The sequence below is a fragment of the Macaca thibetana genome, chromosome 2 (assembly GCF_024542745.1).
Source record: "Macaca thibetana thibetana isolate TM-01 chromosome 2, ASM2454274v1, whole genome shotgun sequence".
Lineage (NCBI taxonomy): Eukaryota > Metazoa > Chordata > Mammalia > Primates > Cercopithecidae > Macaca > Macaca thibetana.
The window spans coordinates 130,659,689-130,674,095 of record NC_065579.1 but is presented as its reverse complement, the minus strand read 5'-3'; the positions used below and the strand labels follow the sequence as shown (position 1 = coordinate 130,674,095).

Genomic DNA, 14,407 nt, shown 5'->3' with positions numbered 1-14,407 from the left:
CATCGATATATGATGAACTTCCTGAGCATAAAAAAAAATGTAAAATATCAAAAGAATAAACAAAGGACAAGGGCTGACTTCAGCAAAATGAGCAGATACAAATGGTTCAAGCACTCATTAAATATTTATTCAGGCATGTATTTTCAAAAATGTAATAGAGAGCAATACTGAAATACTGTTATCTGCGTATTTGCTTTGTAATCCAATCAGAGAGTATTCACAATTAATAATATTTAGTATTTACAGGGATGATCACAAAGAGTATTCACCTGCCTGAAAGTACAGAGGGAGCTGTCTTCCTAAAGGACAATTTAGTAACATACACACTCACATTTTTAAAATCCCACAATTTTACATGGAAATTGTACTACTAGAAATTAGTTTTTAAGAAATAATCAGACACATATTATAAGATTCAGGTACAAGGATATGTATCATAGCATTGTTCAATAAATTGTGTAAAAGATAAATATCTAACAATAGGTTATTGGTTTGAGTAAACAGGGAACACCTATCTGGTGAAAAATCCTTCAGCATTAGTAGAATATTTAATGATACTTGAGAATGTTTATAAGATGTTAATTAATAAAAACAAGCTATAAAGCAGAACATATACATTCATCTCAATTTTGTATTTTAAATGCACACATACATACACATGATTACTGAAATGATGCCATATGCAGAGTAATAGAATAACAATCTATGCATACTTTGTCTTCTCCAAATTTTGTGTAATAAACATATATGATTTTATAATTGGAAAAATGTATTAAACAATATTCTGCTGGTTATTAATTTCCTTCACTTGTTATATACATAGTAACTTACCATGGTTATTAAATAATTTTGTGTAGTTTGCAAATTTTGAACAAATTTTGCCATCTTAGTAAATCCACAAGTACTATTCACCTGATGAAAATGAGTAACTTTAAGGTGAAGAGTTGGGCATATGATTAGGAAATTCCATAAACATGTATATAATATGAGATCCTATTTTTGTTAATCCTCTGAAAAACCCAGAATCTATCACAATCTATAAAAACAGAGGAGTAATTATTATTCTTAGTAAATATGTTTCTTTTTATTTAGTCTTTTTGGTGTATCTCACTATGCAAGTTTACTAAAATAATCATCTTGGAATTAAATAATTTAATGACTTCTAATGCTCATTTCTCAGGTAAGAACTGAAATTAACAATGTTAGCCTTCCTTTCCACTTGGTAGAGATGTATATTTAATTGAATTCTAGAATACATATCAGAATGTGAATTTTACAGGAACAGAACTCTTCTCTGTCTTGTTCATAGTTGCATCACCAGTGCCTGAAATAGCATCTATTACATAGTATTCAGCCAATATTTGTGGAATCATTACTAGTATATATTGTTGAATAAAATATTATTAATGTTAATAATTTGGTATGTTAAATTATTAATCAGAAATTAACTAGAGTTTTTGTATGAATTGAAGACAGTTTCATGTAGAAAAAAATCATAAAAGAAAATAATATCCAGGGGCTAATACTCAAAGAATAACATTATCTTTGGATTTCTGAAGATATATGTGAATCTTGAAACTTCAAGATTTTGTTCCATGTTTCTTTGGAAAAATGACTTTTGCCTCATAAGTAAAAGGAGCCCCTAATGGTGAAAGCAATTGGCTCAGGCATTGCGTCTTGTGTGTGTAATTTCTTAAAAACAGCTGTTTGGCTTCCTATGTTGAACTACACATAATGAATAGGTTATTTTTCTTTAAACTCCAGTCTCTCTTTTTCTATGAGAAAGTTGTTTCTGTTTATTGCATAATCACTCTGTACATCTGCATGACAAAAGACAGAATAAGAGTGATGTCAGTAAAAACAATGCTTTTGCCACCTAAATGCCCTAAAGAAAGCGGGTAGAAAGCTTCCTTCTCTTGTCTACAAACCGCATAGGCACAGTGTGCACAAAGTAACAACAAAAAAGTAAAGTCGGCACCTCTGAAAAAGATATATTTTATAACCACCGGCTAATTCTAATAGAACTATTTTCAACATACACTTTTGTGGTAAATTTATATATAGGACTGTCAAAATTCTACGTGTCAGCAACACATTCACAACTGAGCAGGTTTAGGAATTGACTAACGACATTAAATGCCTAGAAAACACCTTCATGTTCCACTTTTAAATAGTGCGTTCTACCAAGTCTAGAATAACAGAAACTTTTTCATGTCAACACAACTTTACGGACATTTTGTTTTGTTTTGTTTTGTTTTTGGAGTCTCGCTCTGTCACCCAGGCTGGAGTGCAGTGGCGCGATCTCGGCTCACTGTAAGCTCCACCTCCAGGGTTCATGCCATTCTCCTGCCTCAGCCTCCCGAGTAGCTGGGACTACAGGCGCCTGCCACCACGCTAGGCTAATTTTTTGTATTTTTTAGTAGAGACGGTGTTTCACCGTGTTAGCCAGGATGGTCTCGGTCTCCTGATCTCGTGATCCGCCCGCCTCGGCCTCCCAAAGTGCTGGGATTACAGGCGTGAGCCACCACGCCCGGCAGGACTATTCTTTAATTTATTCTTAACTCTGCTGATAGAAAATTAGCAGTGCAACTGATTTCCGACCTTCTCTTTCATTTATTGTGCTTTAGTGATTGGGAGGCCCTGTTAGATGCCAGAAAGGAAAATCATGTTGTTTCACTAAAAGCTCTACTCCAGCAAGTATATCGCACTCCTGCTATTTAGAAAGATAGCTCAGCAGTCTCCATACAAAGTTCCTTACACAACCACATTAGACATAGAAATGTGGGAAACCAAATAAATTAAACTTTGAAACAATATACCAACAAGTCATTGAAAATAAAATGTCTACATTCTTTTGAGAGCTCATTCATGTTGGCCTCTTACACACGAGTGATAAATTACTAGAAACTTCACCAAATATCTTATTTGAGTCTCTCCTTCCTGCCTTAAAAGAAGACTTTTAGAAAGGATTTTTAAAAGGATGCATCTAATATTCTCACTTTTATTCAGCAGAAATCATCTTTAAAAAAATGGTCCGTTTAACATTCAGCTTGTACTGTGTCACTAGGAATTGCTGTGCTAACAAAGTTTTTGAATAATTGCTTCTACATTTTAAGAATTTGCGCACCATTAAACTTAAGGAATTAATAGAGCTGTCAGTCCCAAAGAATATATAAACTAATAACATCCACTGGCTTGCTTTTCTAACTAAATTCTAGAACTCCCTAACATATTCTCTCATTGGACTAAACCAAGCACTTTAATTTGTTGCAGTAACCTTTGTGGAGCCAATGGAAAGACATATACAATTGGCATTAACCATTTCTTATTAGATTATATACTTGAGACTTGACAATGTTTCCAGAGAAAAAATAAGCAAATGTTCCATTGCCTATAACAAAATAACTCCATGAAACCATGAGAGTACCAGATAAAAATAAAATACCAGCAAGTGAGAAAGTTTGATGACTTTCTAAATGATGGAAAGCAGATGGGAACAAGTCCAGTCAACATGGAAGTATAGGGAAGTACATGGCACCATGCAACGTGATGCAGAAGGATTTCTTTTCCACTACAGACACATACAAATGCTATATAAGTATAAAAACCCTTTAAGAAGTACACATAACCGAGGTTAAATGTTAAAGAGGTAAGCCCTCAGAGGCACCAAATGGAGAGAAACTCAGACTGGCAAGGAGATTATAAAGTTGGAATAACCTCCCAAAATGTGGGCCTTTGCATGACATAGCTGACCTTATAGAAACTTGGTGATCGGGTAGAAAAAAGAATCCCTAAAAGACAGTCAGAACCCAGAATGTTCTTGGGTTGTAGGGCCCAAATTCATTCTGTCTGTTTGGTAAGATAATTTGAAGCCAAAAAATTCACATATAAAATAGTCCAGAACCAGAGATACTTGTAGAGCCACTGTAGAAGTAATAGCAATGCAATGCTATGCAAAAGCATACGCAACTCAAATAATGTTGGTCTCCCATAGAAAACAACATCTGTTGAAAGTAAATTTGTCATAAAAAAGTTATGAGCACCAGGAAGAATGAACCACCATGAGGGAAATCCAGCAGACATAAGTAATAAAGAAATTTGTCTCTAAAAATTAAAATAGTAAAACAATCACAATCTAACTTTAAAATAAACTTACTGAAATTTTTTCAACAGATTCAGAATGGGAGAAAAACTATTAAGAATAAGCACAATAGCAGGATAATTTTTAAAAGAACAATATAAATTATAGAAATTAAAACTATTTTTTAAAAACAAAAGTATAGAATACAGATCGGTAGAAATTACACTGACTGCAACACCAGAAAATGAATGACATGAAAAGAAATCAAAGACAGAAGCCTAGAAATAATGAATTAGCATTCTTGAAGGAGAAAATAAAGGGATTTAAAGGATGCAAGATTGAAATATATAATAGCTGAGAATTTTTCAGAATCAAAGAAAGATTTAGGAGCTTGCAGAGGCCTCACTGAGATACATTTGAAACAACTCCACAACTACTCACATTGTAGTGAACTTGAAGAAATCAATGACAAAGAGAAATTCTTAAAATCTGTCTGAGTGAAAAGATGAATATATCTTCAAAAGTGTGATAATTAGATCATAAACAGTCCCCTCATGAGCACAATCATATTCCAGAAGATCATGGAACAGAATATGCAAAAATTGTTGAGAGAAAAGTATCATCCACATAGAGTGCTCTGACAAACTACAGTATTATTTTAGAATGTGACTAACGTAAGCTATTTTCAACAAATAATTTTTAAGGGAGTTTAAAACAATTTTTGAATGACCTTAAAATGGTCTTCAGAGTACAAGAAAAGAATCTAGGAGATGCACATAAATAGCAAGAATATGGTAAATAAAGAACTCAGGAAATCACGTCATAAGTCTAAAAAAACCTTGACAAAAATATTGGGGGCAGTTTAAAAATAAATAGTGCAAATATGAACACTGAGAGAAATATCTCAGAGTAAATTTCAACAAGTCATTGTCCTGTTTGTGAAGATATACTCTCTTTAGTCTTTATTTGAAAATATAAAAGTATATTTTATGTTAAAATAGTTATTTACTAAAATATGATAATGGGAGTATACCATTTTTAACTAGTAAAAGATGAAAAAATGAATAAAGAATATTTGCTCAAACCAATAAAACACTGATTATTGAAAAACACTTTACTTGAATATAAAATAAGAAGTCCAACTTGATCAACGTCATAATAGGTGCAGATCAATTAAGTACATTTGTTGAAAGATAGGAATTCTGAGACTAGAAATAACAAACATGAAATTGTTGACAGGAAGCACAGACTTGACATTCTTAATGAAAATCTCATTTAATGTGTATACGTTTTCTATGCATGTGATAATAGAACATTGCGATAGTGAATATTTTCAATAAATTAAATATCCCTCAATAAGAGAATAAATAATAAGAGTACAAAATACATAAGGTGAAATATATCCTAGAACTGTATTTATTTATAAGAATGAGTCTAAATAGTCTAATATGGAATGAGTTACACTAGTTAAATAAGTTTGTTTTCAGTATGATACCATTTCCATAATATTTTAAAATGATATTTTATATATGCTTACATATATAAAAATTATATATAAATATACAATTCATGGTAATGTAGAGTGAGGAATGGACTAGGTAGAGTTACAATGTAGGCCCTTAAGATATATTACATTAGTATTTTTGTTTTGTGAATAATGAAAACGTTAAATCTCCAATAAAATTTAGCATTTGGTAATTCTGAGGGATGGGAATTGGTAATTATTAAATTTAGTCCTTCCTTCAATACTTAAAATTTCCCACTTTACCAAAAAATATACATATATATGTGCATTACTGCCAAAAGAATTCAAAGACTTATGTAACACCTAAAATTGTCTTGTGAAAGTGTGAAAATAGAAAAAACTGCCCATCTTTTAAAAAATGGAGTCAGCAGACATGATGTTGAGTTTATAAATTCTGCAATAGAAGTCAAATATATTATTCAAATGCATAATGATGGCCAGAAGGAAAAAATTACAATAAAATCAACTATAGAAAACATTTCTGTGAAATGAGACAGGAAACAGTGGAAAGGTCTTTTATTTTTTATTTTACTGTCTTCTCTGCAATTTCAAATTTTATTGTTGTTGTTTCCAGGTGCATTCATTACTTTATTAGGGCATTATCATAAAAAAAGAACAACAGCAACAACATAAAACAACAGGAAAGAAATGTACAAGTACTTGTGATGTTTTTCTTTGAAGAAAGAAATGCTGGCTTATTTGTTCTCATGCTTTCCGTTCATTGCTTTTATAATAAGAAAATTAAATATACCCTTTTACTTGATCAGGTCCAATTGCTCGGTGTATACAGAAATACCGTTTCTATTTTTAATCTAGTTGGATCCAGGGACCAGCATCTCTAGATCTTCTCACCATTTTCCCTGAGCTCTATTTTAATATCCACTTATGATTTACACTCCAAATTTAATTCTCTACTAAATACCCAATACAATTGATTAGATGATAATTGTAATTTTATTCTTTTCATTGTTTTATATTATTTTTACCCCATTGATCCCAAGGCTCATATATAAATGTTATAATAGTAATAATAATATAACAATAACTAAACAACTAACACATAGAGTGCTTATTGTCAGGCTTTCTTCCAAGATTGTTTACATATTTACCTGCTGAATTCTCTTGACAATACTGTGAAGTCAATACTAATATTATCTCCACTATGAATGGGAAAACTGAGGTATAAAGAGGCTAAGAAACTTGCCTAAGACAACAGAGCTATTCTGTGCTAGATATAGGGAAGGAAAGCTACAGTGCATGGTGCTTCAGCTCAAGAGCTTGCCTCCTGAATTTTGCTCTCACTATCATTTTATTGACTTTGAGAAAATGCGATTTGTTTTTTAGTAAGATCATTAGTTTTTTAGAACACTTCATAGGACACATCATGTTCTTTTATTGCCTCTTTTAAGGATTTGAGATCTAAGGAACATCATTTATTTATTCATTCATTTATTCATTTAATTGTAAATCTAATACATGTAAGTTTTATACTCAGTGTACTTTCAAAAAGAATTTGAGTCTACAGATTTTGATTCATGTTACTATGATGTAAAGTTTCTGTAAATTACCTTAGGACTCATTGCAAAATAGTTAAGTAGGCCACAGACTTCATCAATATAGACTAATAGGGGACATTATCAGAAGGCATGCCCAATGACTCTGTTTTTTCCTCTACTATGTCCTGTGTTATGTCTTTACCATAATAAATGTTTAATACTACAACACACCATGTAGATTAACTCAGTTTTAACTAGAATAGCTCTTTTCAATATGAATACTGACAATAACAACATTCTAATAAAATTTTCATTCAAAGAATTCTTCCGAACTGAAAGACTGCTACTTAAAACTCCTTAAATAAAGAGATTTTTTTTTATTTCCTCTATTGTCCCAGAGAAAAAATAAGGAGAAATATAAAAGGTAGCAGTGGTAGCGGTGGGGATAAAAAACAAAGCAAAAAACCCTCTGTCTTCAATGAAACTGTTAGTGGACACAACCCCAAAACACAACTTGAAGCCCATTTCCATTGTTGCCAAATGCTAAAAAACATGGACTTTTGGGGGACATCAGAGAAAACTGGTAAGTACTTTCTTTTTCTCTTACTTTCAGAGGATATAGATTGCCCAAAAACCTTCCAACTGAGGAAATTGCTAGAGTGTTGAGAGAAGGAAACATGTATTACAAGATCACAATACCGAAGGTTGTGCCTTAATAGGTTTACTATAAGCTATACTATTCATTCAAGTGGCAAACAAGAGAATAAGTGGCTCTCAAGTAAAGAAGATAACCAATCTGTCAATTGAAATTGAAAAGAAATTTGGATATGAAAGATGTGGAAAGCAGACAAATGAGATACAACATGTACACAACTGGTGATCCTGAAGAAAAGAAAGAAGCAAGATAATCACAATTTGGCCACGCCCAGTTAAGGGACAAAAAAGAAATAGTCCAACAACAAATTCTGAAATAAAAGAATCTTAAATCAATGGGGCAAACCTCAAAAAATGTTAATGAAAATGGAACTAATCCAGGAATATTCTGTAAAAACAAGCACACACACACACACACACACACACACACACACACACAACGAAAGAATCACGTAGGCATTTATCAGAAAAAATGCAAGTCACGTTCAATGACGGAAATTGCAGACATACCTAAAAATGTTGCAAAACAACTTTAATACAGAAAGGGTCTCCAAAAATGCTTAAACATTTACACATTTCCAAAGTAAAAAATTAAGCTTGATCCAAGAAAGATAATGTATCCTGCATGTCTAAGGCAAAAGAAATTCATGTTCAAGTATGCAAACTCACAGAAAATATAGCACCTGTGACTATTTCTTTGGTGGAGAGGTACTACTTAGTGAAATCTAACAACCCAAAAAATAATTAAAAGTAAAAAACGCAGGAATGGTGAATTGGGTAGTAAAAGCCTGTTGGTAAAGAATAATTCCTTTCAATTTTGAAATAAGTTTAGTCTAAGATAGTGGGAATTCAGCCAGAATGTACATACTCTATAATGTAAAACTGATGTAGTTTAAATTCAGGTGGTATGGGTAGAGTTGATGACAACAAAGCACCTTTCAAATGCATTTAACTATCATAACAAGGGTTATAAAAGTTTGTTTACTACATAGACGTGCATCCAAAAAAAAACCTTCAAACTATTTCTATGTTCAAAATTTTTGGCTATATGGGTATTATTCTGGACATAATATCTCCCTTGGAATTCAGTTTAATTAAAATCTAAAATCAAACTCAATATTTCTGTTTTTTTTTTTTTTTTTTTTTTTTTGAGACGGAGTTTCACTCTGTCACCCAGGTTGGAGTGCAGTGGCGCCATCTCTGCTCACTGCAAGCTCTGCCTCCCGGGTTCAAGCGATTCTCATGCCTCAGCCTCCTGAGTAGCTGTGACTGCAGGCATGTGCCACAACGCCTAGCTAATTTTTGTATTTTTAGTAGAAACGGGGTTTCACCATGTTGGCCAGGATGGTCTCAGTCTCTTGACCTCGTGATCCACCTGCCTCGGCCTCCCAACGTGCTGGGATTACAGGTGTGAGCCACAGAGCCCGGCCAATATTTCTGGTTTTTTTTAAGCGTAGGATAACCTCTCATTCTTACAGAAGACTATCTATTATTGACTATATTATCTAAATATTTCTTATTAATTTTAAAACGGTGTATAATAAGAAACCATTCTTACAAAAGTATTTATCTCTCACCCTATCTGAATTTAGTTAGGCATCAGGATGTCTCCAATGATAGTTGTCAAATTTTGTGATTGTTATTTACAGGTGATGGGGTTTCCTTTTTGAACTTTTATGTATAGTTTGAGTCATTTTTAATGGGTTGAACTTATACTTCTGCATTTCAATTAATATGCTATTAAAATAAACAGGTAAGTGAATAAATAAGCAAATATTTTGCATTCCTTCTCCTCACATAAAAGAATTTAAAAGGTACAAATTTAATATTATACTACTGAGCATTTTTACTTACTAAAAAAGAAAACACAACTCAGAAGTATGCAATCAATTTAATATACCACACATTCTTTTCACAACATAATTGATTTTTTTGGGGGGGGTCTAAACTCAGAGAAAATATGTAATCCTTTTCTAAATAAACAAGTGGATTTGTTTTCATTAAGGAAAGTTACATAAAAATTCTAAAAAAAAATTCTGGTCTTTCACTACAAATATTCAAAGGAAGTAACACAATGAAGTCGTTTATAAATGATTGACTTTTTTGATAAGATGTGATAAGTTATGCATTTGTATAACCTCATATAAACCTTTATATAAAAGTTTCCACATTTATATATTTGAAATATTTGGACTGCACAGCCATGATTATTGCTACAAAAAGGAAAAAAAAAGAAAAAGAAACTCCACTGAAACATCAAAGATGAAATGCTTCTGTATTTCTGATTTTTTACACAAATTGTGTTAGTATTTTTGTATGTTTATGTTTGTTTTGTGAACACGCGTATGTTTACACATGTGTGTGAAGGAGGAGGGAAAAGAGTCTGCTTAAACATCTTCTTTCCTTATAAAATACAATGCACATAAATTGGTGAAACCTTCAACAACAGCAATAAAAAGATGATAAACCCATCTGATAAATGAAAATTGCTCAAAACAAGCAATTCAATATTCAGCATATGCTCCTTCTTTTACAGACATCTTCAGAAAACATTACCACTGTAGATAAAATTATGAATATCTCATTTTCCAAATTGATTCTGTGTGATTCTACTGTTTTGTCTATTTTTTCTCAGTATAACTTCTATTTAGTCATTCTGTGAATGTTTCTCAGAGGACATAGTCAGGATGCTGATTATTTAAACATAAGTAGTTTTCATTTGGAGAAGCAGAAACTATGAATTCCAATTTTCCCCCCAAACCCCAATGTTATAGTATCCCATTAACATAATGGGTTATACGTGTCTAATCTCAGAGCTCTTAAAAGTTTTGTTCCCAAGTCATCAACTTCTGAAAGTTTTCATAAAGTATTATAAGAACCTTAATACTGACAAGCTTAACTGGTGTAAATGGCAAAGGAAACTCCAGAGGCTATTATCTTGAAGCTGGGTATAAAGCAAAATGCCAGACAAAATTTGGTAAGCTCGTATGACCTCCAGTCTTGCTTTGCTCCCCTTACCAAATCCTCCCCTAGGAAACTTTATAACCATTCTTTTAAATCATCCGGTGAAAACTGCAAACCCCACCCCTCATCTCTTTGATTAAAAAAAAAAAAAGGACAAAAAACGTTTAGTGATCACATTTTCCCATCTGCTGTTACAGAAAGGGCGTGTAGCCATCTGAAAGTCCCAGAATTAGCACTGTCATCCCGTCTTGCCCATTAGTTTTACTGCAGCAAAGACTAGTGAAACACCGAAAAATATACCTGTAGTCTTTCTTTCCCTGGTTTGATCCTAACCTCCCGGAATACAGATTCAATACATTTTTCCCACACAAGGAATAAATGCATTTTAAACATCAACATCATAGAAACACAGCATCAATAAAGCAGTGACTTCTCCCCCAACCCCAGCTTTTACCTGTTATGCTAATACAAAGACATTGAAAGGAAGAAAAGCTGCAGCTTGCCCAGCAATATTCTCATTGCAGCAGACAGCACAATTTTGTACTTACAGATCTTACCAGGGAAATGTCTCGGGATCTTTACAATTTTTCTGCAGAACTCTGTTTCAAGCTCTCAGCCAGGCATGCTGTGCATCCAGGCAGAACCAAGCCGTATGGAATGTCTATGCAGCTGGGAGATAATGGGACTCTTTTTCCCAGCTGGGACTGCAAGCCTTTTATCCACTGAGTATTGCGTGGCTCTTCTCTGGTCTTAAGCATGAAACGCTCCTCTCCTGCTGCATTCCTGTCGGAGCCTAGACAATCAGTTCTTGAGGCACATGTGCAAAGCTCTCGTTTGGAATATTCAAAAGGAAAATTCTTTCTACATTGAAAGCCAGCTCTATCTTCATCAACCTTCACAGAATCGGACAGAGCTGAGAGCAGCTGCCATTCCAGTGGCATGAAAGATTAAATTCACCCTCCTCTTTCTTTGACTGGAGATAGTCACTCCTGCGGGGTCATCAGAAAATCTCTCTTATTGAAAACTGGGTCAGACTAACTACTTATTAGGTTTCCAACAGGAGAGGAAGTAATTTTTTTCTTCCTCTGGTTTCACTGCATTGTCATTTGCAAGCAAAGATTAAGCTGGTCAAGGGTCTGCACTGATTTAGACAGTATTCAAATGTAAGCTTTTTGAAGCATGCCAGTAACTCCTTCTATTAGTGAAGGTGAAGAGAAAAGGGAAATAAAATCAAATGATAGTATGCACTATCACTAAAACCTTTCTAGGTTGTATTTTTTAAATGTGTGTATGAGGCTTCTCAAAGACAGGTAAAGAAAGTGAAGTTAAACAAGTCCAAAAGAGTATTGCTGCTTTCCAAGTAACATATTTGTAATTCCAGAGGCAGAGAACAAGTGTCTGTGTGTTTGCATAGGAGCTCTGTAAGAGGAAAAATAGGTTTTGTGTCTCACCCTGGGCTCTCCAACTAAACTTTTTAATATGTTTTGGTCTTGTCATTGGGTTTTGAAGGGATGAACTGCTTGAAGGATGAAAACTAAGGAATAGGAATTATACATGTATGCACACAGAGACTGTAATTCATACAAACATAGCTATAGCATGAGAAAAGAATGATAGTTTGGACTTATTTTCATGTTGGCATACAAAGAAATTATAATCTTAGCATCTTAAAGTAAGTGGATACTGAGAAAATGAAATTCCCAAATCAAATGGAAATAAGTCAGAAGATATTTTGTGGCCTCAGTTTGCTTTCACCCGATGAACAAGAAGGTTTCAATGACTATATTTTATGACTATGTCCTATGGATTTCTTCACAGGGTCTAACCAACATTATAAGAGGCTTTAGAAAGGAGATGATGCTTCCTAATACAAGGTAAACTCAAAATGGGCTACGCTATTGTTTCTCCCAATTCATAGGAAGGCAAACTAGACTAATAATTTTATAGAGAGAATATCTGATTTTATTGAACCTCTTCTAAAAAAAATTAGAAGTATTTCTTGCTCTTTAGGAATAAAAATATATTTTACTTGTAAAAATTCCAAGGTGACTTTTTCTGCAGAGTTTTAAGAAAAATAATCATTACGTAGTAGGCTTTTTTTTTTTTTGTGGAAAGAAATTCATTCAAATGTAAAGAATATCCCTTCACTCAAATCTCCAACACTCTGCCTCATACTCAAGGACAGCTGATTGCTTTGCTTTCTATTTTACCCAAAAAGGAATAAGAACCAGAAGAAAACTTCAGTAAGCTCCTATCACTGCATGTAGTCACATACCTGCCCCTGTGACCACATACTCTCCCTTCATCTTGTTACTTGGGGTGAACCGTGCTCCCTCCTTAGACCAAGCCATCCACTGTGCTTTAGATAGTCTTCTACACAAGGGACCATTCTACTCACTTGTTTCTCTCTGTGGAATCATCAATTCTCCCTACCTTCTGTAGCATTATAGCACAGAGATTTGCTGCTAGTTGGCCCATTTTAAAAATCAGCACCCCTTTAACATCACATCTTCCTCTGTCTACTACTGTATTTCCTTGCTTCTCTTTATAGTAAAACACTTTGAAGGAATTCTCTGCACTTATTGTCTCCATTCATCTTTTCTCTTTTTATCTTGAATCCAGTTTGATTAGTCTTTTGTCCCAACTGTTCCACATAAGTTTTTCTTGTCATAGTCAATATTAAATTATGTATAAAATAATGCAATAGTCAACTTAGTCCTAATTTTACTTGATACGTCACTCACATGTAATGCAGTTTACCAAGTACTCCTCCTTCAAGCACTGCTTTTGCTTAATTTCTTCAATTTTCTTCTAGTTTACTATCTGCTCCTTCTCAGATCCCTGTGCTGATATCTTCTCATTTTGTTAATCTTTAAACACTAGGGGATGAGGTGTGGGTACCAAGGATATATAACAAAGTCTATACACTAAAGGCTACACAGAATTACTAAGGAAAATTAATTAAGACCTAAATAAGTAAAGAAGTATGCCACGTTCATGGATCAAAAACACTCAATATTTTTAAGAAGGCAATTATCTCCCAATAGGATTTTAGCTTTAAAATAATCTCAGTCAAAATATCAGTAGGTTTTCTTGTAGCATCATTGAATGAGGTTAAAACTTATGTGGCAATAAAATTAACGAAGAAAGTAAAATCAAATGATAAAGAACAAAGTTGGCAGACATATCCTGTGATTTTTACAATTTACTAGTAATAATAGTGATAAAGACAGTGTGATGTTGGCAGGATAGGTCAACAAAACATAATTAAGTCTTCAAAATCAAATTGGCACATATACAATGGATTTCAGACAAAGGTATCAGGTAATTCAATGGATATTGTGCTAATGGATATGTGCTGATTTTAGGTCAATGGATTTTAGACAAAGGTATCAGGTAATTCAATGATAAAGGCATAATAATTCAAGAAATGGTGCTTGAACAAATGAATATTCATTTGTAAAAAAGTTAACATTAATCCTTACCTCATACCACACACAAAAAGCTAACATGAAATAGATCACACACTTAAAGGTGCAGCATTAAAATTTCTGGAAGAAAACCAAACACCACATATTTTCACTTATAAGCGGGAGTTGAATGATGAGAACACATGGACACATGGAGGGGGAACAGCACACATCTTGGTAACCATGTTGGTGGGTGGGAGGAGGGAGAGTATCAGGA

The 14,407-nt window shown here is 33.4% G+C and overlaps 1 protein-coding gene across 5 annotated transcripts in view; it reads right to left on the bottom strand.

Moving 5' to 3' along the window:
* CNTN6 (contactin 6) overlaps positions 1-11,815 on the bottom strand; it is a 306,119-nt gene extending 294,304 nt beyond the window's left edge. For 2 of the 5 annotated variants that reach the window (XR_007723159.1, XM_050778568.1), the window contains exon 1: positions 11,278-11,815. The gene's annotated coding sequence lies outside the window, so the exon portion shown is untranslated. The other 3 variants (XM_050778571.1, XM_050778569.1, XM_050778570.1) reach the window with 2 other exon arrangements.
* Between the last annotated feature and the right edge of the window lie 2,592 nt (positions 11,816-14,407).